We start from the raw sequence: 22,703 nt of genomic DNA on the forward strand, positions 1-22,703 counted from the left end.
CTTTGTGGGGTGAAGCCGCTTTTGCTTCCATTCTGAGCATTGAAAGGCCTTCAAGGATAATTCTACCAGTCCTCAATATTTTATTTTCCTTCTGTTGTGAACTTGTTATTAAACTTGAAGGAGATATAAATATCATTAACTTGCTACATATGTAGATATTTAGTGTTACATAGTCAGAAAGTTTGTGTACATCACACGTATCTACATAATTCCCCAGGTTCCAACTGTGTTCCTGATAAAAGAATGGTGGGAAATGGCATTACGGGGATATGTCTTACAGTACACAGTGTTTCCCCTGTTCCCTCTACCAGATCTGGATGTTCTTTCATCTTTCGGCTTCTAGAATTTCTACCTCTTTTTCTTAAGACAGGTGTAACTCATCCCCCTGCTCACACAAATATGCGTACACACACACACACACACACACACAATGTGCCGTAGGGAGTAGCGTGCACCATCCCATTCTCTGACTCCAGCTCTGATCCCACACACTGGAGGCAGTGTCTTGCAAGAATTCATTTGTAAGTTCCTTTTTAAAACTCGAGTGGTCGGGAAATAGGACTGATCCTCACCTAGTAGGCAAGCCCTCAAGGATAACTTCTATGGTTAATGCCAGTGTATCTTAATGTTTGAGTACCTGGGTTTCATGTCTTCCTGTACCACCTGTGTGACCCATGATTCCCACAGTTCTGTCTCCCGTTAGACTTTTTCCCTCAAACTCTGGACTCTTATAATATTCTGCTGATTTGGCATATTCACTTGGAACTCGGATATCTTAAAACCAACATGTGTAAAAACTGAGCTCTTGGTCCTCCTACCCCCCAAACTGGTTCTTTATGCAGCCTCCCCCATTCAGTTAGTGGAAACTTAATCCTTCCAGCTGCTTGGGTCAAAAATCTTGGAGTTATTCTGACTTTCACTGACATACCACATGAATTCTGTCAATAGATCTGGTTTGACACTGCCTTTAAAACATATCCAGAGCCCAGCCACTTCTCACCATGGCTTCTGCTTCCACTGCTGCTTCCCTGCCCTGAGCCACTGTCCTCTCCTCCTGCATAGCCCTTCTCAGTAGCTTCCCAACTTTCATCTCTGACCCGTTTGCACTATTCTCACCCCGCAGTCAAGTGAGCCTTGAAAACCTAAGTTAGATTGTGTCGTCCTTCTGCAGTGCCTCCCCATTTCACTCCGGGTAAAAGCCACAGTCCTTACAATGTCCTCCAAGACCATACAGGATCTGCACTGACCCTTCTCTGCAGCTCCAGCCGTGCCCCCATTCTGGAACATGCGAGGTCACGCTGGCCTTGGTGATGGTTATTCCGTCCTCATTGGACTTCTCACCTCCTAGTCTTAATTCTAACCTCAGTTCACAGTGTGCCCTGCTCTGGTATTTAATACAACATCACCCTCATCCTATACCCTCAACTCTCTTTACTTTGCCCTTTTTAATTTTTTCCATGGTTCCTCTTTCCTAGCATGCCACCTCCTCTGCTGCTCTGTTGTGTGTATTGTCATCTCCACCCCCCACCCCAGCTAGACTCCAACCAAGCTCCGTGAGGACAGGACTTTTGTTTTGTTTATTGATCTATTCCAAGTGCCTAGAGTAGTCCTGGGTACATTGTAGGGCGTCAAAAATTATTTGCTGAATAAATTAAAAGGCTATTTTAAAAATGAATCATCCTTTCATTAACAGGTGAGGAAAGGAAGCTGCATGAAGGAAAATGGTGCAGTAAATAATGATATTTGCCTGTTGTACTATGTATGATATATATATATGTGTTTTAGTCTTAATTTGGTATCTCAGTTTCTTAATTTAATAGCTGTATTAAGGTGTAATTTACAGGCCATACAATTCACATATTATAATTGTACAAGTCAGCCATTTTAACTATTTCTAGAGTTGTGCAACTGTGTCCTCATAAAGTCCCCTTGTGTCCATTAATATGCAGTTCGCCCTCCCCTCAGTGGCACCCTGATTTTATTTGTTTTGTTTTTTTGGCAATCACATCTGAAAAGAATAATTTACACAGCAGTACTAATATAGCTTTGCACTTTTAGAAATGACACACTTAAATATGAAATCAGGAGTCATTGCTGAATGTAGGCAGCAGTATCAGACATCGGTGAGAAGAATGGACTTGAGTGTCAGACTGGCTGCGATATTACCCAGCTCCACCATTTACCAAGTTACCCAAATTATTTTCTGTCTCAAGCTCTATGTCTGTTATATGGGTGTAATAATAGCAGCTTACAGAGTTGTGAGGATTAAGCAAACAGGGAAACAAAATTTAGTATAGTGGCCAGCTTATGTTATTACCTAAGAAATAGCCTTGCAGGTAGAGAGCAAAATTCAAATCAGTTTCTAAAGTATGTGTAAAATATGACCCAGTTCCTGCCTGGTTTGTAAACACGTATGCCTACTGCAGAATGTAAAAGCAGGCTAATTTCCAACAGAAAAGATCATTTCTCAGCATTTCTTTCAAAGGTAGTTGCAAAATAATTTTTACTAAATTTTCTGTGCCCATCTCTGACAGAGCTTTGACACCAGGGAGGTAATTATCTACATTTTTGTTAAAATGATGCTGACCATCAGGAAGTGTTCCGAATTATATTTTAGCCTTTATGTTGGGAAATATTGTGAAACATCTTCTAAATTAATGGGGGAGGGGCATTCATTGTAGCTCTTGTAGCCTGATAAGGCTTCTCTAAATTATCTTTTTTTAAATTTTAATTAAAGTAATTAATTAATTTTTTGCAGGGGGTGGTAATTATGTTTTTATTTATTTTATTTTTATAAGAAGTTCTGGGGATTGAACCCAGGCCCTTGTGCATGCTAAGAATATGATCTTTCACTTGAGCTATACCCCCCTAAATTATCTTTAATAAGGTCTTTTTCTCTGTTTTGTTATATTCTTTTATGTACAGATGCACAAAGCAGGGTCATCAGAAGCCTCTCAATTCCAAAGATGATTATAGTGAAAAACATTGCACAGTGACAGTGAATCCTTGGAATATGAAGAAAGATTGTAAAGTCCTGAATGAATTAAGAAGGAATTGTTACATTAACTTACATGTAACCATGGCTCACTTACCTTTATTTTTCACTTTATAATGAAGATATTCCTCACCCGTCAAGGTTGCTTTGTTAGATATAGGGAATATCTAAAACCTTTTCTGGAAGTTTTTTAAATAAATAAGAGCAGGTAATTTATCAGAAGTGTGAATGGTGTAATCTGCTCTTTCTAGTATGGTAGCCACCAGCCACATGTGAGTATTGTGAAATGAGATGTTCTATAAGTGGAAAATACATAATAGATTTTCAAGACTTCGTACAACAATAATAATGTAAAATATTTATTAAAAGTTTTCAAAGTGTTAATCACACTTTTGAAATGATAGTATATTGGATATTTTGGGATAAATATAATTATTCCTGGAATTAAGTACACTTGTTCCTTTTTATTGTCTAAATGGAATTACTGGAAAATTGTGACTTGCACTATGTTTCTATTGACAGTGCTGGCTTCTAACTTATTGCAAATAATATGAAAAAAACTTTGATTAAGTATTTTATAATTGAGTAGTTGATTTCCATCATATTATTTTCAGGTGTACAACACAGAGGCTCAACATCTTTATATATTATATTCCATTTAATGTCACCATAAAATAATGGCTATATTTCCCTGTGCTGTATGATACAGCCCTATAACCTATCCATTTTATACATAGTACTTTTTACCTCTCAATCCCTTACCCCCTTCCTGCCTCCCTCTCCTCCTTCTCCCCATTGGTAACCACCAGTCTGTTCTGTGTACCTGTGAGTCTATTTCTGTTTTATTATGGTAATTAATTTGTTTTATTTTTTAGATATACATATAAGTTAATAAATAGAATATTTGTTTTTCTTTCTCTGACATATTTCACTTAGCATAATACCCTGTAGGTCCATCCATGTTATTGCAAAAGACATTATTTAATTTTTTAATGGCTGAGCAGTATTCCATTGTGTGTGTGTGTTCATGTGTATATATGTGTGTGTATATGCGTGTATATATGTAAATATACATATATATATAATATACCACAACTTCTTTATCCAATCATCTGCCAGTGAACATTTGGGTTGTTTCAGTGTGTTGGCTATTGTAAATAGTGCTGCTGTGAACACTGGGGTGCATGTGTCTTTTTGAATTATACTTTTCTCCAGACATATACCCATGAATGGGATTGCTGGATCACACGGAAGTATATTTTCAGTTTTTTAAGGAAACTCTATACTGTCCTCCATGGTGGCTGCAACATTTACATTCCCACCAACCGAGTAGGAGGGTTCCTTTTTCTCTTAAAAGGTCAAAAATTCTCTACATTTATATACTTTCCTTGCAGTTTAGGACACAATTTGGCAAAAGCCAGATAGAATTTAATAGGAGTAAATACAGTATTTTTTCAAATGTCCATGCATTATGGATAGATATGTTATTGATGAGTTGGTTCCCTATTTTTGTAGATGCAGAAGTTTTTATAGCTTCACAGACATTTCAGTCTTGCAGAAAGAAAAATGTCTTTGCATTTTGCTGAACTTGTCCGGGTGGCTTTATGGAATTTGGTCCAGGCCTGCAGAGGTGAATACACATCCAAACCTGAACCATTTGAATGTCTGCAAGATTTTAAGAGTCTAGAATGTCAGATTTGGACTATAACTCTGGTGAATGACATCAGTGAGTGGACTCAAGAAAACTCGATTTGAGTGCAAAGCTTTTCATAAGCCAAAAAAGGCTTTGAAATTGTGGCAAAGCCAGAGACTTTTGTGCACCACATATGGCCACAAACCCATGGGGACAACCACAGGCCTTCTGGAGTGCCAAGGGAATTCCATGTGAGGAGTCCAGCACTCACAGGAATCCAACAAGTCCCTGCCAGCCAGAGCACCTTCATTGCTACTGTGGTATTTTGAGCAAATGTCTTTTCTTCAGGTTCAAATTGGTTTGTTGTTTTCTTTTTAATAAAAGAAAATCAAACAACTTCTTGTTCCCTTGGTGAAAGTAAAAGCCTAACATTTTCTGATTTCTTTTGACAGAGAAAACTTGAGCCTATGAATCTAAACTCATCTGTGATGGTCTGCAGCTGGGAGCAAGCAGATCAGTGTCAGTCCCTTTGCAGCCGTTGGCTGGGAGCCTGCATGTTCCCTGGAATGATATTTGAAACATGTCACCCTAGCCGTGCCTTCGCTCTGGACTGGGAGGCGAGTCAGTCAGAATCTGCATTATGGAATGTATGTTTCAGATCCAAAGCTAGGAGATCTTTTTTAATAGCCAGAGAATGTAGTCATAAATATATCTATTAATGTATTTATGCAAGAACAATTTTAAAGTTTTTTTATTATAAAAATTTCCCCCAAAATTGAAAATGAAAGAACATTGGAATTAAAATCCAATGGAATTAAAAACAGTGGAATTAAAAATCATCTGTACCTTAGTTATACATAAAGAATCTTAAAAACCTTCTAAACATTTTTTTGTTCAAATGTAGATATTTTTCCCTTCCAAAAATGAAAATTATTATTTCACATTTTTTTCTTTTTCCTTTTATTATATATTCCATATTAATAAATATAATTCTTTTAAATCCCTTTTAATGGCTGTTTAACATTATATTGAACAGATATGTAAATAGTCCTAGGTTTAAGAAATTTAAAAAATTGTCATTACAATGCCCCTGCAAAGAATTTTTTCGTGTTTCTATTTTTAGTTACTAATTTGGACTAAAAGTTAACAAGTTTACTTTTCTTCATCTAAAACATTGGTTATTTTATGAATGAATTGTAAGGATTTTAAATAACTTTTCAGTAATTTCAACAAAGAAATTAACTTTAAGGCAAAAATGTATGATGGTTTGCAAATCTATTTTCATTATATCTTCACTTTTACCAGTGTCATATCTGTGTGTGTTTGCACAAGTGCTTTATCTACCAGCAATGTAGGAAAAATCTGTGTACTAAAAATGTGAAAATAGTTTCCTGGTTTGTGTTTTCATTCTCCAAATATAAGTTTTGGATGACAAGCTTGTATTTGCAAATGTACACACCCTGTGGGAGGTGCTCTGTACATACGCTGAGATACTGTACATAAAATTGCCTCTGAATCCCAATCATCTGAAAACCGTGTCCTCAGCCTTTGATACCTTCAGCTGTTTTATGAAAGTCCTCCAAGTGGATGAAAGTATCAACAACCGGAACAAGAGTTTTTCATTGCCCTATTTGAGAAGATCTGCGTGAACGACTTTTATATTCAGGATAGAGATACATTCATCAATCCAACCACCAGGAGCCTCACTGTAAGTCTAAACCGAGTTTAGCTGCTGTCTTGGGGGTGATTTAGAACCTGCTGTTGAATTATAAGTGATTTGGTTTTGTTGGTTTGGTTTGGTTTTTAAAAGCTGCCCATAAAAATGAAAAAAGAGAAAGAAAAGAAATATGCCTACAGATTCCTGTTAGGATAGTAAACAGTGGCTGGTTATTTACCCTGTATAAACCACACGCTTTCTTAGAATCTATTTAGGTTTACTTCATCCTTTCTCAGATCAAGTATCAAGTAAGGGACAGTTTTAAAAAAAAATTCAGGATTAACTGGCTTGTGAGCTCCGGGATCTGCAAGGCAGCTTTCCCTTCCCATGGTGTAAGTCAAGTGGCAGAAATGAAATAAAGCACTTCATGTATCCTCCGGTGTTAACAGGAAAAGGTGAGTCTTCTTGACCTTGTTACTTCCTGGGTAAAATGAAGATAATATATCAGGAGTCGACAAGCCCATTTAGGGCAGGAACCATGTTGTCTTGTTCACTGCTGAATCCCAGGCACCAGGAAGGCTGAGTTTAACAAGTGGGTGAATGAATGAACTGTAGTTCCCCCAGAGTTACCATGTGGGGCAGTGTGGATTAGCATCTAAGAGCATAGACTCGAGAGGTGAGGGTACAGCTCAAGTGATGGGGCGCATGCTTAGCACGCATAAAGTCCTGGGTTCAGCCCCCAACACCTCCTCTAAAATAGACAAATAACCCTAATTACCTCCCCACCCCCCGCCAGAATTACCTTATTATCTCCCTGCCACCCAAAAAAAAAAAAAAAAGAAAAGGTAGAAGTGGCCAAGAGCATAGACTCAGGCTGGAACACTTCTGCTGGTTTCTCGCTGTCTACCTTGTAAAAGTCATTTAGCCTCTGTGTTTATCAATTTCCTCATCAATAAAATGGGGATAATAATAGTACCCACCTCGTAGAGATGCTATGGGGATTAATGAATCTGCTTGAATTTTAAAACAGCCCTGGCTAATAGTAAGTACTATGCATTTGCCAGCTCATTTCATAATTACTGACAGATGTTATTATCAACCAAAGAAGTATTAGTTCTTTGTAAGGGAAATGCATGTTAGACCATTTCATTTATCATTTTCTGTAATTCAGGCTTTTTCCCTCTGAAATACCATTTTCTGTCTGTGCACTAGTAAATCACAGGGCTTTCCAAATTTCATCTGTCTGAGTTCTTGTCATGATGACAATACTGCAGAGTTTTGACATTTTTTAGGGACTCCATCTGAGATGACAGCAACCCCTCAAATTCAGAAGCACTTCTCTAACTGACAACATCTCGCATGAAATGAAGTTTGTAAAATGTAAGAGCTTCAGACGCTAAATGATGCCATAAATGCAAAGATGTTATATCTAAGCTCTTTAAATAAATCCTGTCATTGAAATAAAGGAAATACTATATTATAGCGCTCTATGACTTTGTTACCTTGCTATCCGTTTATCTGACTCTCTAAGACAAAAGAAAGCAAAGACTGAGATTGATCATTACTACTGTGTGGTACACGTATTTGTGGATGAAGACCATACTGAAATGCACTGTCTAAGATACTAAAATGGACACTAAACAGCTGCTTGATGCACATGCATGAACAGAACAGGGAGCTGGTTGCAGGGAGCAGACACTGAGCTTCCTGGATCAGAGACTCAGCATAGCAGTCCAGCCCAGCAGTCCACATGTTTTATATTTATATCCCAGCAAAATTAGCAGTGAGAGTCTGAAATGAACTTTGGGGACACTTGCAAACAGCTGTCATGTTTACTAATGTGGGACACCAGGATTCTACAGTGTTTAGTTGGCATCTGCACACAACCATTTCTTTTCCACTAAAGCCTGTTGTAATTGCTGGTTCCACATCCAGGCTGAGGAATCATCTCATGTGGTGTTTGGGAGGGAGGTAAGTGGAGTCAGGACCCATGCTAAGGCTGGGTGGGTAATAATCTGGTTCTAGTACAGGAGAAAGGAAAGTAGGTCAGGTGGGAAGGAGAATGACTGGATTTAAATTTTGTTTCTTGAGTAAGCTAAATATATAACATCATGTCAAGTTTCTTTATTGTTTATATTCCATGTGCTGTCACCGAATAACTACTGAATTGTGGGGACAAAAAAGCCTGGGTTTTAGAATTGACCCTGCCCCTAAACAGCCAGAGTCCAGGTTCCTCTGGGTGTCCAAGGAGGGGGCTGCTGCCTCCACTGAAGCAGTTTGGGCACTTGGGTGGCGTAGTTTTTTTGCTGTGGAAGACTGGCCCGGTTGTAGGACATTAAGCATCTGCAAGGCCCTCACCAGGTACCCACGGTGGTCCCAGGACTGTAACATCCAAGTGTTCCTTTCCAGCCACGTTTGCAAATGACCCTCAAGGGGTTAGTATTAATCCTCGGTGAGAATTATGAAAAATTATATGGTACCTCCATCCCTTCTGGCAAAGGAGGCCCCTTATTTACAAATGACCACAAAGTGTTAGCACCACATTTTATTAGCAGAACATGTGAACACGTGGTGACAGTGACGCTCACCTGTTTGCTTCTGCTTCCCAGTGCAACTTCAGCCTCCATCAGAGGACCTCAGCTGCCCCAGCGAACAGGGCCTTCTGTACAGGGAATGTGCTCCTCCTCGAAGCATAGACAAGAAGCAGCCCTTAGATCTCATCAGGTGAGCTGTTGTGGAGAGCACTCCAGTGGGAAGGGCTCAGGGTTGCCCTCATGGCTTCTGAGTGTGACAGTCCTCCAAGAGTGTTACCAACCAGGAAGCTCACAGGAGCTCTGAGCTTTGTTGCCCCAAGTTTTTACTGGAGACTTTATTACAAAGACATGATTTATTGGGTCACTACTGACATGGCTACCCCAAACACTAACTGTAAGTCAAAGCCCTAACATTTGAGCCCCTACCTCTCCTGATGGTCAGTCACTTGTCACAAAGCTCAAAGCCCCACTCCTCTAATCACATGGTTGGTGTCTCTGGCTGGCCAGTCCCCATCCTGAGTTATCTCATGAACACAAGCCATCCAAGGGTCCACCATGAATAGTAAAGACACTCCTATCTTGGGAAATTTCAAGGCTTTAGGGGTTGCCGTCCAGGAACTGGGAACAAAGACCTACCAAATTCTTCATTAAACAGGAGTAAATGTTAGGTTTCACTTAAATTATAAAATAAGAGAAGTATTCTCACTGCTTAGCTCTATCTGCTGTTCGACACCGTTTCACTACACCACGTGACTGTAATGTCGCGCTCAGCATGTGTATTCTCAGAGCATCAGCGCCGGCTGCTCCCCGGGAGCTTATGCTGTTTGTGCAAGGCTGCTGGGAGGAGGGAGGCCAAGGACAACTGAGCAAACAAAAATAATCGGGCTAATAAGGAAACAATTTCAGATTGAAATGAAGGAAATAATACAGTGTTGAGATGGGAGACTTGGGGGAAATGGAGTCAAGAAAGCAATCTTTGAGAAGGTTACATGTGAGCTGAGATGGTGATAAGGAGGCTGGTCTTTGAGGATCTGGGATAAGTCACCCCAGGAATAGAGGCAGCTTGTCCATTGCCCCGAGGCACAAATGTGCTCAGCATGTTTGAGGAGATACTGGAGCCAACGCTGGTGAGAGTGATGAGACGCGAGGTTTAGAAGGGCATCAGGAGCACGGAAAGTAGTGTAGACTCTAAGTGCAGTGAGAAGCAGTCATGATAGCTTAAGCACTAAGGTAATTTTCTCTCACAATTTGCAAAGATAATGTGGAGAATGAATTGCAGGGACCCAGGAAGCAGGGAGGCCTGGTCGGAGGCTCTTGGAGTGGGCCAGATGAGAGATGGTGGGAGCCAGGGAGAATGCGTTTGGGGAGTGGAGCTGACAGGATGCAGTTATGGGCTGGCTGTGGATGGTGAGGAGAAGAGAAGGGTCAAGGTAGCCCCAGGTCGGCCTGGAGCCAGGTGCCTGATCTTCCTAATCTCAGTGCCCCATTCAGATGCCCACCTACTTGGGCAAACCTCTTAACCTTCCAAGTGAGGGTTTTAAATCACTGAAGTCTTTTTGTTTGTTTCACATTTTATGGAAAGATTCAAACACGTACAGAAGTTGAGAGAACAGCACAGCAAGCCTGTCTGTATCAGTCACCCATCTCCAGAATTATCAACTCAGAGTCACTGTTGTTGCAACTTTCATCTCCACCTCTTCCCCTCCCCCACTTCGGGATCATTTTGAAGGCAATCCTACGTAGCTTAACCTTTCATTAGTGAAATGACAAGGTCTCTTTCAAATACAATTGGAATATTCATTTTTTTTAGGGTTACAAAATAATTCCCTGATTGTCACAAAAATACACTTTTAAGCAGTTTTGGGGTTGAAATCAGGATCCAGACTAAGTTCACACATTGCAGCTAGCATATCTCTCAAGTGGGTTCTAATCTATAATTTTCCTGTTTCTCATTTTCCTTGAAATTGCTGAGGGATTTCTCTATTTCCTGTTTGGTTGATTTCATTCTCCCCTGTGGTTAGACTTATTTCTCCATCCTATGTATTGGCTTTAGCTAAGTGATTTGATCCTCCCCTAAAAGCTTGATCTGAACGAGGTTCAAATTTGTGCAAGAATATTTGTTATATGAAGTTTTGTACTCCTGTCATAAGGTACATAATATCCAGTTGACTCTCTTTTCTGTGATGACAGCAGCCAATAATGATTGTCACCCGGGATCATTATTTCATAAGGGATTTTATTTCATGTGGTCATACTCTAATTTCGTCCCACAATTATCAGCAGGATCACAGTCATGAAGAGGCACTTTCTCATTAACCCGGATTATCCTGTAGAACAGTTTTAAAAGAGGAAGTTTATATATTTGTAAATATTTAAAGTTGATACATTTTTCTATTGTTTCTAATGTTTTTTTCTAATGGAGGTACTGAAGATTGAATCTAGGACCTTATGCTTGCTGAGCACACACTCTGCCACTGAGTGTACCCCATCCCCCTTGAGATTCATATTTATATGATATATTCCTTCTGTTATTTTTGTTTTATGTTATACAGAATTTGATGGCAGGGCAATGGGTTTGATGGCTATTTAATCATTCTTTATGGGATTTTGGGGTTGGTGTGTGTGTTTGTGTTTGTAAAGAAAACAATTTTCCCACTATTTTAAGTATGTTTTGTGAAGGAAATTATGTTGATCTGTTCCCTTCTCCTGGTCCATGTATTCCCTTGTTGCTTCCCACTAGTGGCCCCTTGAGCTCTGTGACAAGACTAGCATGTCGTTAATCCAGGTTGAAGGAGATCTGAAGAGATTTATTCAAGGAGATGAAATTTGTAGACAATGAATTGGAAAGTATTGAGAAAGTTATTCATTAGGAGAAGGTATGGGGTTGAATTGTTAAGCGCAGAGAAATCTAAGCTATGAACCACCAAGACAATTATTAACTCCTGGAAAAACAAAGTAGGGAATAAAAAAGTAAGCCTAGCAGACAACTTGCTACAGCTGTGAACAGTCTGTACAGAGTCCTAATAATGTAAAGCAAGGATACTGAGCTGATCAAAATTATAATGTATTTGTATCAAAAGGTTGGAAGAATGAAGGTTTGGGTGTGTAGAGGAGATGTGGTTTGAAAGAGAGCTTAATATTCATTTTCCAAAATAGAAAGTTAAATAGGTGATACATAAAGCTGAAAAAGTCAGTAGGCTGTGTTACAAGGATATTAGTCAGAAATAGGGAGTTTTTATTCCAAGAGTCAGCAGTAGGAGCTGAACATTGTTGCTTCTGACCAGGAAATGGGGTGGTTGTTGGGAACTGCTCCTTTTTACAATCGGTGTTCGAGAACTGTTTGACTCTTTAATGAATGTATGGTATAAGTTTGATAAAAAGAAATCAAAGCTGAATTTTGAAAAATTGATGTTAAGAATTGGGGTGTTTTTGACAGAGAGAGATAACAATCAGACAAAACTACATTTGAAGGGATCCTCATTATTTCTAGCCTTTCAGCAAGAACTAGGGGGCAGACATCTGTTTAAGGTTCAAAAATTCTTTCTGACATTCTTGCCGACATGTAACCTTTGGAAGTAATGAACTCTCCGTCATTGTAAATATGCAGGCAGAGGGTGCCTGACCAGCTCTCTAACTGTAGCAGGGTGTGTTTACCATTGGCCAGTTGGAGCAAGCAACTTCTAACATTCTTTCAGTTTTGAATGTGGCATTTTCAGGATGGATAGTTGATAAGAATGTATTACAAAAAGCTTAACAAGAAAGAGTCCAAGACATCTCAAACCCATTGCCAGGGTTTTCTCTGCCAGACACCATCCTGAGCCTGCCATCTGTGAGCCAGGCCACAAAGACCAGTCACATGAGAATGAACACACTTTGTCCCTCCTATTTGATTTGGCATCGGGATAAGCCATTTTCCCCGTGGAATGGTCCACGCCCTGGTCTCTGACGATGGAGCTGGTCTCACAGCAGCCCTGTGAGCGCTGGTCCAGCCCTAGGTGTTCCTGCGTGAAGTTTCTCAGGACTCCAGGCTGTTCTCAGAGCTGAGTCCCCCCTAGGCTAAGCCCTCGGAGCTCATCTCAGCTCCAGACTGAGCCGGAAGCTTCCGAGAGAACTCAGAGCTGAGGAAAGTCACAGGTTTTACCCAGCACTGCCGCGTCAGCAGTGCTCCAGCTGAGGGAAGTAGCAGCAGCAGCAAACACACCTGAGCCGCCGCCTCATTTTTCCGCCTCATCCCTAAGCCCTCTGTGTCTGCCTGTCTGTGTCTGTCTCCCTTTCAGGACCAGCCTGGCACCGCTTCGTGCCCTGCCTCCTTTCTTCTAATCTTGCCTCCCTGGCCTGTTCCGTCTACTCCAGCTTAACTGAGTAACATTGAAGGGTTTTTGAAACCTAGGAACAGCCGACGTGCTAGATACAAAGAATACAGGGCAGTTCCTTACTCAGCCACATCCCTCCTGCCCTCTCCCATTCCTACATGAGTTTTATAAATATTTTGTCAGAGAGACATTGCACTCCCAGTTTTTATCATTATCAGCCATTTCCTTATTATCTGTGGTTTACGATGCATTTGCTCCAGGGAAGTTCCCGAGATAAGGCAGACTCAGATGACTGAGCCAGTAGTTGAAGTCCACTTGTGTCAAGCCTGTTAAGAATGATCTTTGGTGGGATTTGTTGAATGTGCCAGACTGTCCAGTGAGTGGTGATGATCCCCTGCATCTGCTCCGGAGTCGGCCTCGTCCCCTCCTTTGCTCTGTTCTCATTTATCTCTCTTCAGCAGGTGAACCAGTGATCTGTATTTCTATGATACGTAAAATACTTCTTATTTCACGGTAGAATTTGGGGGCTGCTGTGAAAACGCATATGTTTTAAGTGTGAATTGAGTCAGAGGTTTAAACTTAAAGCCCCCTTGATTTAGAATCAGAAATTAGTTTGATGGAAGGAGGGTATAACTCAGTGGTAGAGTGAATGCCTAGCATGCATGAGGTACTGGGTTCAATCCCCAATGCCTCCATTTAAAAAACAAATAAATAAACCTATTTATGCCCCACCTTAAAAACAAAGAAAAAAGAATTTAACATGAGGATGAAGCTACAGAGTGAATATGTGTGTCTTCTGAAACTACCTTCTGTCTTTCTACAGGAAATTCTACGGAGAGAAGGTCGGAATCTACTTTGCTTGGGCTGGGCTATTACATTCAGATGCTCCTCCTGGCAGCAGTCGTGGGGGTGACTTGCTTTCTGTATGTATATTTTAATCAAAATAACTGTACTTAGAGGTAACTTCTCTTTATTCCTTGTTACGGTGCTTACTTAACTTAGAATGACATTCTCCAGGAGCATCCACGTTGCTGCAAATGGCCCTATATTGTCAGTTTTTATAGCCGAGTGGTTTTCCATTGTATAAATATACCACTTCTTTAGCCAGTCATCCGCTGATGGACATTTAGGCTATCTCCATGTCTTGGCTATTGTAAATAGTGCTGCTATGTATATTGGGGTGCAGCTGTCATCCTGAAGTAGGGTTCCTTCAGGATATATGCACAGGAGTGGGATTCCTGTGTCATATGGCAATTCTATTCCTAGTCTTTTGAGGAAACTCAATACTGTTTCCACAGTGGCTGCACCAAACTGCATTCCCACCAGAAGTGTCGGAGGTTTCCCTTTGTCCACAGCCTCTCTAGCATATGTCATTTGTGGATTTTTGAATGATGGCCATTCTGACTGGTTTGAGGTGATACCTCATTGTACTTTTGATTTGCATTTCTCTGATAATTAGTGATATTGAGCATTTTTTCATGTGCCCATTGATCATTTGTATATCTTCCTTGGAGAATTGCTTGTTTTGGTCTTCTGCCCATGTTTGGATTGGGTTATTTGGTTGTTTCTTAGTAAATCATATGAGCTGCTTATATATTCTGGAGATCAAGCCTTTGTTAGTTTCATTTGCAAAAATGTTCTCCCATTCTGTAGGTTGTCTTTTTGTTTTACTTAAGGTGTCCTTTGCTGTGCAGAAGCTTGTAAGTTTCATTAGGTCCCATTTGTTTATTCTTGCTTTTATTTCTATTGCTTGGGTAGACTGCCCTAGGGGAAGATTTCTGAGATGTATGTCAGATATTTTGCCTGTATTTTCTCCTAGGAGGTTTATTGCATCTTGTCTTATGTTTATCTTGCTGAAGAGACTATCTTTATTCCATTGTATATTCTTGCCTCCTTTGTTGAATATTAGTTGACCAAAAGTATTTGGGCTCATTTCTGAGCCCTCTATTCTGTTCCATTTGGCTGTATGTCTGTTTTTGTACTAATACCATGCTGTCTTGACGACTGTAACTCTATAGTATTGTCTCAAGTCTGGGACAGTTATTTTTCCAGCCTCTTTCATTTTTTCTTAAGTTATTCCCTGGAAATTCTATGTCTTTGATGGTTCCATATAAATTTTATTGTGATTTGTTCTAGTTCTATGTAATATGTCCAGGATAATTTGGTAGGGATTGCATTAAATCTGTAGATTGCCTTGGGCAGTGTGACCATTTTAACAATATTGATTCTTGCAATCCAAGAGCTTGGGATACCTTTCCATTTTTTAAAGTCTTCTTTAATTTCCTTCACCAATGGTTTATAGTTTTCTGTGTATAATTCTCTCACGTCTGTTGTTAGATTTATTCCTAGATATTTTATTACTTTGGGTGCTATTTTAAAGGGGATTGTTTCTTTACTTTCTTTTTCTGTTGACTCATCATTTGTGTAAAGAAATGCAACTGATTTTTGAACATTAATCTTGTAACCTGCTACTTTGCTAAATTCTTCGATCAGCTCTAGTAGTTTTTGTGTGGACCTTTTATGGTTTTCTATATATATAGTCGTGTCATCTGCATATAGTGACACTTTTACCTCTTCTTTTCCAATTTAGACCCCTTTTACTTCTGTTACTTGCCTGATTGCTGTGGCCAGGACTTCCAAGTCTATGTTGAATAGGAATGGTGATAGTGGGCATCCTTGAGTTGTCCCAGATTTTAGTGGGAATCTTTTGAGGTTTTCATCGTTGAGTGCTATGCTGGCTGTAGGTTTGTCATCTATAGCTTTTATGATGTTGAGATATGTTCCCTCAATACCCACTTTGGTGAGAATTTTTATCATAAATGGGTGTTGAATTTTATCAAAAGTTTTCTGCATCTATTGAGATGATCATGTGGTTTTTGTCCTTTCTCTTGTTGATGTGAAGTATTACATTGATTGATTTTCATATGTTGAACCACCCTTGTGTCCCTGAGATGAACCCCACTTGAGCATGATGTATTATCTTTTTTATGTGCTGTTGGATTTTATTTACTAGTATTTTGGTAAGGACTTTTTTCATCTGTGTTCATCAGTGATATTAGTCTGTAATTCTCTTTTTTGGTGGTGTCTTTGCCTGGTTTTGGTATCAGGGTAATAGTGGCTTCATAGAATGAGTTTGGGAATATTCCTTCTTTTCAATCTTCTGGAAGAGTTTGAGAAGGACTGGTATGAGTTCTTCTTTGTATGTGTGGTAGAACTCCCCGGTGAAGCTGTCCAGTCCTGGACTTTTATTTGTAGGGAGGTTTTTTATTGTTAATTCAATTTCATTCCTAGTGATCCATTTGTTCAAGTGGATAGTTTCTTCTTGATTCAGTCTTAGTTGACTGTATGTTTCCAGAAACTTGTCCATCTCCACTAGGTTATCCATTTTTTTCCATGTAGTTTGCCATGATATTCTCATATGATATTCTGTATTTCTATGTTATTTGTTGTAATTTCTCCATTTTCCTTTCTTATTTTGCAAATTTGTGCTCTCTCTTTATTCTTCTTTGTGAGTACGGCCAGAGGATTTTCGATTTTATTTATTCTTTCAAAAAACTAGCTTTTGGTTTGATTAATTATTTTCTCTATTTTTTTAATCTTTATTTTATTTATTTCCTCCATGATCTTTATTATTTCCTTCCTTCTGCTGACTTTTGTGCGTTTTTGCTCTTCTGTTTCTAGTTCTTTCAGCTGGTGGGTTAGATTGTTTATTTGGTATTGTTCTTCTTTTTTGAGGAAGGCCTGCATTACCCTAAACTTTCCTCTTAGCACTGCTTTTGCTGTGTCCCATATTTTGTGTGGTTGTGTTTTCATTTTCATTTGTCTCAAGGTATTCTTTAATTTCAACTTTGATTACATCATTGACCCATTGGTTTTCTAATAGCATGTTGTTTAATCTCAATGCTTTCCTTTCTTTCTCCTTTGTTTCTCTGAAGTTGATTTCTAGTTTCCATGGCATTGTGGTCAGTAAAGATTCTTGAGATAATTTCTATCTTCTTAAAATTGTTGAGGCTTCTTTTGTGACTAAGTACATGATCAATCCTAGAAAATGTTCCACACACATTTTAAGAGATTGTTTATTCTGTTATGGGGGATTGTAATGCTCTGAAAATATCCACTAAATCCAATTATTCTCTTGTATCATTTAATTTCTCTGTTGCCTTATTTATTTTCTGTCTGGAAGATCTGTCTAGTGATGTTAATGTGGTGTTAAAATTTCTGACAATGATTGTATTCCCATCAATTTCCCCCTTTATCTCTGTTAGTAGTTGTTTAATGTACTTAGGTGCTCATGTTGGGTGCATATATATTAATGATTGTAATATCTTCATCTTGTATTGATCCTTTAATCATTATAAAATGTCTTTATTTATCTTTCTTTATGGCCCTTGTTTTAAAGTCTATTTTGTCTGAAATCAATACTGCTACACCTGCTTTTATGGCATTTCCATTTGCATGGAATATCCTTTTCCGTCCATTCACTCTCAATCTATATGTGTCCTTCTCCCTAAAGTGTGTCTCTTGTATGCAGGGTATTGAAGGTTCTTGCTTTATTATCCAGTCTGCTACTCTGTCTTTTGACTGGAGCATTTAGACCATTAACATTTACAGTAATTAATGATAGATGAGAGTTTATTGCTATTTTCAACTTATTTTTGCAGTTGATTTGGTATTTCTTCTTGGTTCCTTTCTTCTTCCTTTTGTGGTATGGTAATTTTCCTTTGTATTGTATTTAGTTTTTGTGACTCACTTGCAAGTTTTTGGCTTGTGATTACACTTTTTTGTAAGTCTGTTAACCAATTACTGTAACTGTGTGTACTAAACAGATATTAATGTAATCTCAAACCCATCCTACTGAGAACAAGATTTAAAAAAAAAAAAGAAGAAAGGAAAAATACTCTCACAGTCATGAATTCTCATTTCTGTAGCATCCTGCTTCTTTTCTATTTAGAGTAGACCTTTCAATATTTCTTTTAGCATGGGTTTAGTGTTGCTAAATTCTTTTAGTATTTGCTTCTCTGTGAAATTCTTTATCTCTCCTTCTATTCTAAAGGATAGCCTTGCTGGAGCAAGTATCCTAGGCTGCATCTTTTTTTTTCATTCAGGACTTTGAATATATCTTGCCACTCCCTTCTGGCCTGTAGTGTTTCTGTAGAGAAATCAGCTGAGAGCCTTCTCTTGTAACTCACTCTTTGTTTTTCTCTTGCTGCCATTAGGAACATTTCTTTATCCTTCAGTCTGGCCATCTTGATTTATGATATATCTTGGCGTGTTTCTCTTTGGGCTCTTCCTGTTTGGGACCCTCTGAGCCTCCTGTGCTTGGGTGTCTGTTTCCTTCTTTAAGTTTGGGAAGTTTTCAGTCATGATTTCTTTAATTACCTTTTCCATCCCCTTTGTTCTTTCTTCCCCTTCTGGTACCCCTATTATGCATAGATTGGCATGCTTTATATTATCCCATAGGTTCCTTATATTGTTTTCATTGTTTTATATTTGTTTTTCTCTCAGCTGTTCTGATTGGGTGCTTTCTGTTGTCCTGTCTTCTAGGTCACTTATTCGTTCTGCTGCATTATCTAGCCTGCTTTGTACAGCCTTTAGGTCAGATCTCATTTCAGCCAATGAATTTACCAATTCTACTTGGCTCTTCTTTATAGCTTCTATTTTGTTTTTGATATATTTTATGTCTCTAAAGACTATCTCTTTTAGTTCCTTCAGTAATTTGATCACTTCTTTTTTGAAATCTTGATCTAGTAGGCCATCAATGTCTATTTTATTGATCGTTCTTTGAGGGGATTTCTCTTGCTATTTTAATTGGCAGGACTTCCTCTGCTTCTTCATTCTGCTCATATCTCTCTGGCCCTGTGGCTTAAGGAGTATCAGTTATCTATTGTGGTCCTTAAAGGAGTTTATTTATTTATCTATGTAAAGCCTATGTGGGAATAAAACTTAAAAGAGAGAGAGAGAGAATTTTAAAAGAATGGAGGAAAAGAAGGTTTGAAAAGAGTGTATAATCAATAATAGAAGAGCAAGTTGAAGCAGAATAGGAATCGAGTTGAGATATCTTTTAAGAATCTTAATAAAAAGAAGAGAAAACTCAAAATACAATATTTGAAACCTGTGACTAATAAATAACAGATCAAAACCAAGAGAATATAAATGAAATGAGAATTGTAAACATATAGGACTGTTTAAAAATAAAGATTAAAAATGTAATAGGAATAAAACAGATATAAAAAGATTTTAAAAACAAAGATGTGTTCTCCTAGAGACTGTGTGCTCTTAATGGTTTTATTGAGAGGCCTTTGTGTCTTCGCCCTGTTTCACAAACTCACCTTGCTCTGTTTGCCCCCTTGTCTGTGCTGCTCACAGTGTCTTTCGGCAAAAAGATTGCACCCCTCCAACACTGGGTCAGGTGATCCTTTCCTTTGTGGTGGGTGGGTGGGTCACTCCCCCTCCAGATGCTGCAGTCAGTGCTGGGCCAGTTGCTCCATATGTGGGCTCAGCTTCAAGAGTAACAGCTTTATGGAGATATAATTCACATACCATAAAATGCAGCCTTTGAAATTGTGCATTAGGATTTTAAGTACATTTCAGGGTTTTGTAGCCATCACTCCCAAAAAGAACCAGTACCCTTTAGTAAGTCACTCCCTAAACTTCCTTTCCCTTAGACCCCAGCAGCCACCACTCTACTTTCTGTCTCTACGGATTTGCCTGTTCTGGGCATTTCATATAAGTAGAACCATACAGTATGCTGCCTTTTTTGATTGTCGTCTTTCATTTAGTGTGACGTTGTCAAGGCTCATCCATGGTGTAGCATATATCAGTACCCAAAGTCCTTTTTGTGTTCAAATAATATGCCATTGTTATAAATACACCACTTTGCTTATCCATCCATCAGTTGATGATGAATAATTCTGCTGTAAATGCTCATGGACAAGTTTTTGTGTGAACACATATTTTCAGTTCTTCTCAGGATATATCAAAAAATGGAATTGCTGGGATGTATTCTACTTTTAACATTTTGAGGAATTGCTAAAGTAGTTTTTAAAGTGACTGCACCATTTTATATTTCCAGTAGTAATGTATGAGGAGTCCAGTTTCTCCACATCCTCATCAACACTTTTTATTACCGAGTTTATAGATACATATTTATATATCATATATCATATATATTTGTCATCCTATTTGGTATGAAGTGGCATGTCATTGTGCTTTTGATTTCTGTTTCCCTAATGCCTACTGATGTTGAACATCTTTTTATGTGCTTATTTCCCATTCGTATGTCTTCTTTGGAGAAACATCTATTCAAATTCTTTGCCCATTTTAATTGTATTTGTCTTTGTATTTTCATGTTTTAAGTCTCCTTTGTCTATTCTGGATAAAAAGTCCCTTATCAGGGAAAATATTGGAAATATTTTCACCCATTCTGTGGATTGTCTTCTTACTTTGTTGATGAAGTCCTTTGAAGCACAGAAGTGTTTAATTTTACTGAAGTCCAGTTCACTTGATATATTTTCTTTTGTTGTTTGTGCTTTTGCTGTCATATCTTAGAAGTATTTGTACTTCAAAATCCTGAAGATTTTCTCATTGTTCATTTTCTAAAAGTTTTATAATTTCAGGTCTGTGATTTATTTTGAGTTAATTTTCATAAATGGTGTTAAGATAAAAGTTCAGTTTTCTTTCTTTCCAGGTGTATGTTCAGGTGTCCCAGCATCATTTTTGTAAAAATTACTTTTTTCCCGTTGGATTGTCATGGAACCTTTACGAAAAATTAACTGGCTACATGTAAGAGTTTGTTTATGGACTCTCAGTTCTTTTCTCTCAATCTATTTGTGTGTCCTTTATGCAAGTACCACACTGTATGGATTACCATTTTGTTACTGAGTTTTGAATTTGGAAACTTCAAAACTTTGTTCTTTTTCAAGATTGTTTTGACTATTCTGGGTATCTTGCATTTCCATAGTTTTAGGAACAGTTTGCTCATTTCTCCCAAAAAGCCAGATTTGCATTGAATCTATAGGTCATTTTGAGGACAAATGCCATCCTAACAATGATAAGGCTTCTGATCCATGAACACAGAAGAGCTTTCCATTTATTTTAGGTCATTTTTAACTTCTATCAGTAGTATTTTAGTTTTCAATATACAAGTTTCAGACATTTTCCTCAGTATTCCACATATTTTTCTTAATATTCAAGTATTTTATTCTTTTTGATGCTATTGTAAATGAAAATGTTTCCTACATTTTATTTTTAGATTATTCACTGCTGTTGTATAGAAATATAATTACTTTTTTATATATCGATTTGTGTCTTACAATTTTGGTCAAACTATGTTGTTAATTCTAATAGTTTTTTTTTTTTCTCTCTCTCTCTCTCTCTTTTTTCTTTGTGGATTCCTTGTGAATTCAATGTATAATATCATGTCATCTGGAATTGAAATAGTTTTATTTCTTTCTTTCTAATCTAGAGGCTTTATTTTCTTTGTCTGTTTGCTTTGACTAGAACCTCTAGTACAATGTTGATTTTGGGAGGAAATAATTCAGTCTTTCACCATTATGTATGATCTTTGCTCCAGGTTTTTCATAGATGTTCTCTGTCAAGTTGAGGAAGTTCTCTTCTATTCCTAGTTTTTATCTATTATTCTATTAATATGGCATATTACATGAATTGACTTTTTTATGTTGAAGTGCCTTTGCATACCTGGATACATCCCACTGAATTGTGGTCTATTTTATATGTTAATGGATTGGATTTGCTTTTATTCTGTTGAGGACTTTTGCATTTATATCCATAAGAGATAGTCTTTAGTTTTCTTGTGATGCCTTTGTCTGGTTTTGGTATCAGTGTGATACTCGTGTCATTGAATGAATTGGGAAGTGTGCCCACCTCTTTATTTTTAGACGAGTTTGTGAAGCATTTTTTTGTTTGTTTGTTTTTTGTTTTTGTTTTTTCTTTAAGTAGTTGATGGAATTCACCAGCAAAGCCATACTGGCCTAGCATTTCCTTGTGGGAATGTTTTGGATTACTGTTTCAGTCACTACTTATTGTAGGATTATTTGAGATTTCTATCTCTCCTTGAATTAGATTTAGTCACATATCCTTCTAGGAATTTATCCATTTCATCTAGATTATCTCATTTATTGGCTATACAAGTATTCATGTTATTCCCTTATATTCCTTGTTATTTTTGTTAGGGCAGTAGTGACATCCTTCCTTTCATTTCTCATCTTAGTAATTTGAACTTTCTCTCTTTTTTTCTTCAGTACTAGCTAAAAATTTGTCAATTTTCTTGATCTTTTCAAAGAACCAACTTTTCTTTTTGTTGATTTTTCTCTGTTATTCATCTATTCTCTATTCCATTTATTTCTGCCTTTACTATTTTGATTAGAATATTTAATTCATTTACATTAATGTAATTTCTTATCAGGTTGAAGTTACATCTGCTATCTGCTTTCTATATGACTTTTTATTTCCCCAATGCTCTATTACTACACTTTTTTGTACAAAGTAGGCATTTTCAAATGTGCCATTTTAATTTGTTGTTTATTTTGTCTTTTTCTTCTCCTCCTCCTCC

General features: G+C 37.9%; 1 long non-coding RNA gene across 2 annotated transcripts in view; it reads left to right on the forward strand.

The window, feature by feature from the left end:
- Window positions 1-5,667: 5,667 nt before the first annotated feature.
- LOC141578889 (uncharacterized) overlaps window positions 5,668-22,703 on the forward strand; it is a 52,248-nt gene continuing 35,212 nt past the window's right edge. The window contains exons 1-3 of one of the 2 annotated variants that reach the window (XR_012509745.1): window positions 5,668-6,336; window positions 8,895-9,009; window positions 13,956-14,055. This is a non-coding gene — a long non-coding RNA (uncharacterized LOC141578889). The remainder of the gene's footprint in view (window positions 6,337-8,894; window positions 9,010-13,955; window positions 14,056-22,703) is intronic. The other variant, XR_012509746.1, reaches the window with a different exon arrangement.

The sequence above is a fragment of the Camelus bactrianus genome, chromosome 1, assembly GCF_048773025.1.
Source record: "Camelus bactrianus isolate YW-2024 breed Bactrian camel chromosome 1, ASM4877302v1, whole genome shotgun sequence".
Lineage (NCBI taxonomy): Eukaryota > Metazoa > Chordata > Mammalia > Artiodactyla > Camelidae > Camelus > Camelus bactrianus.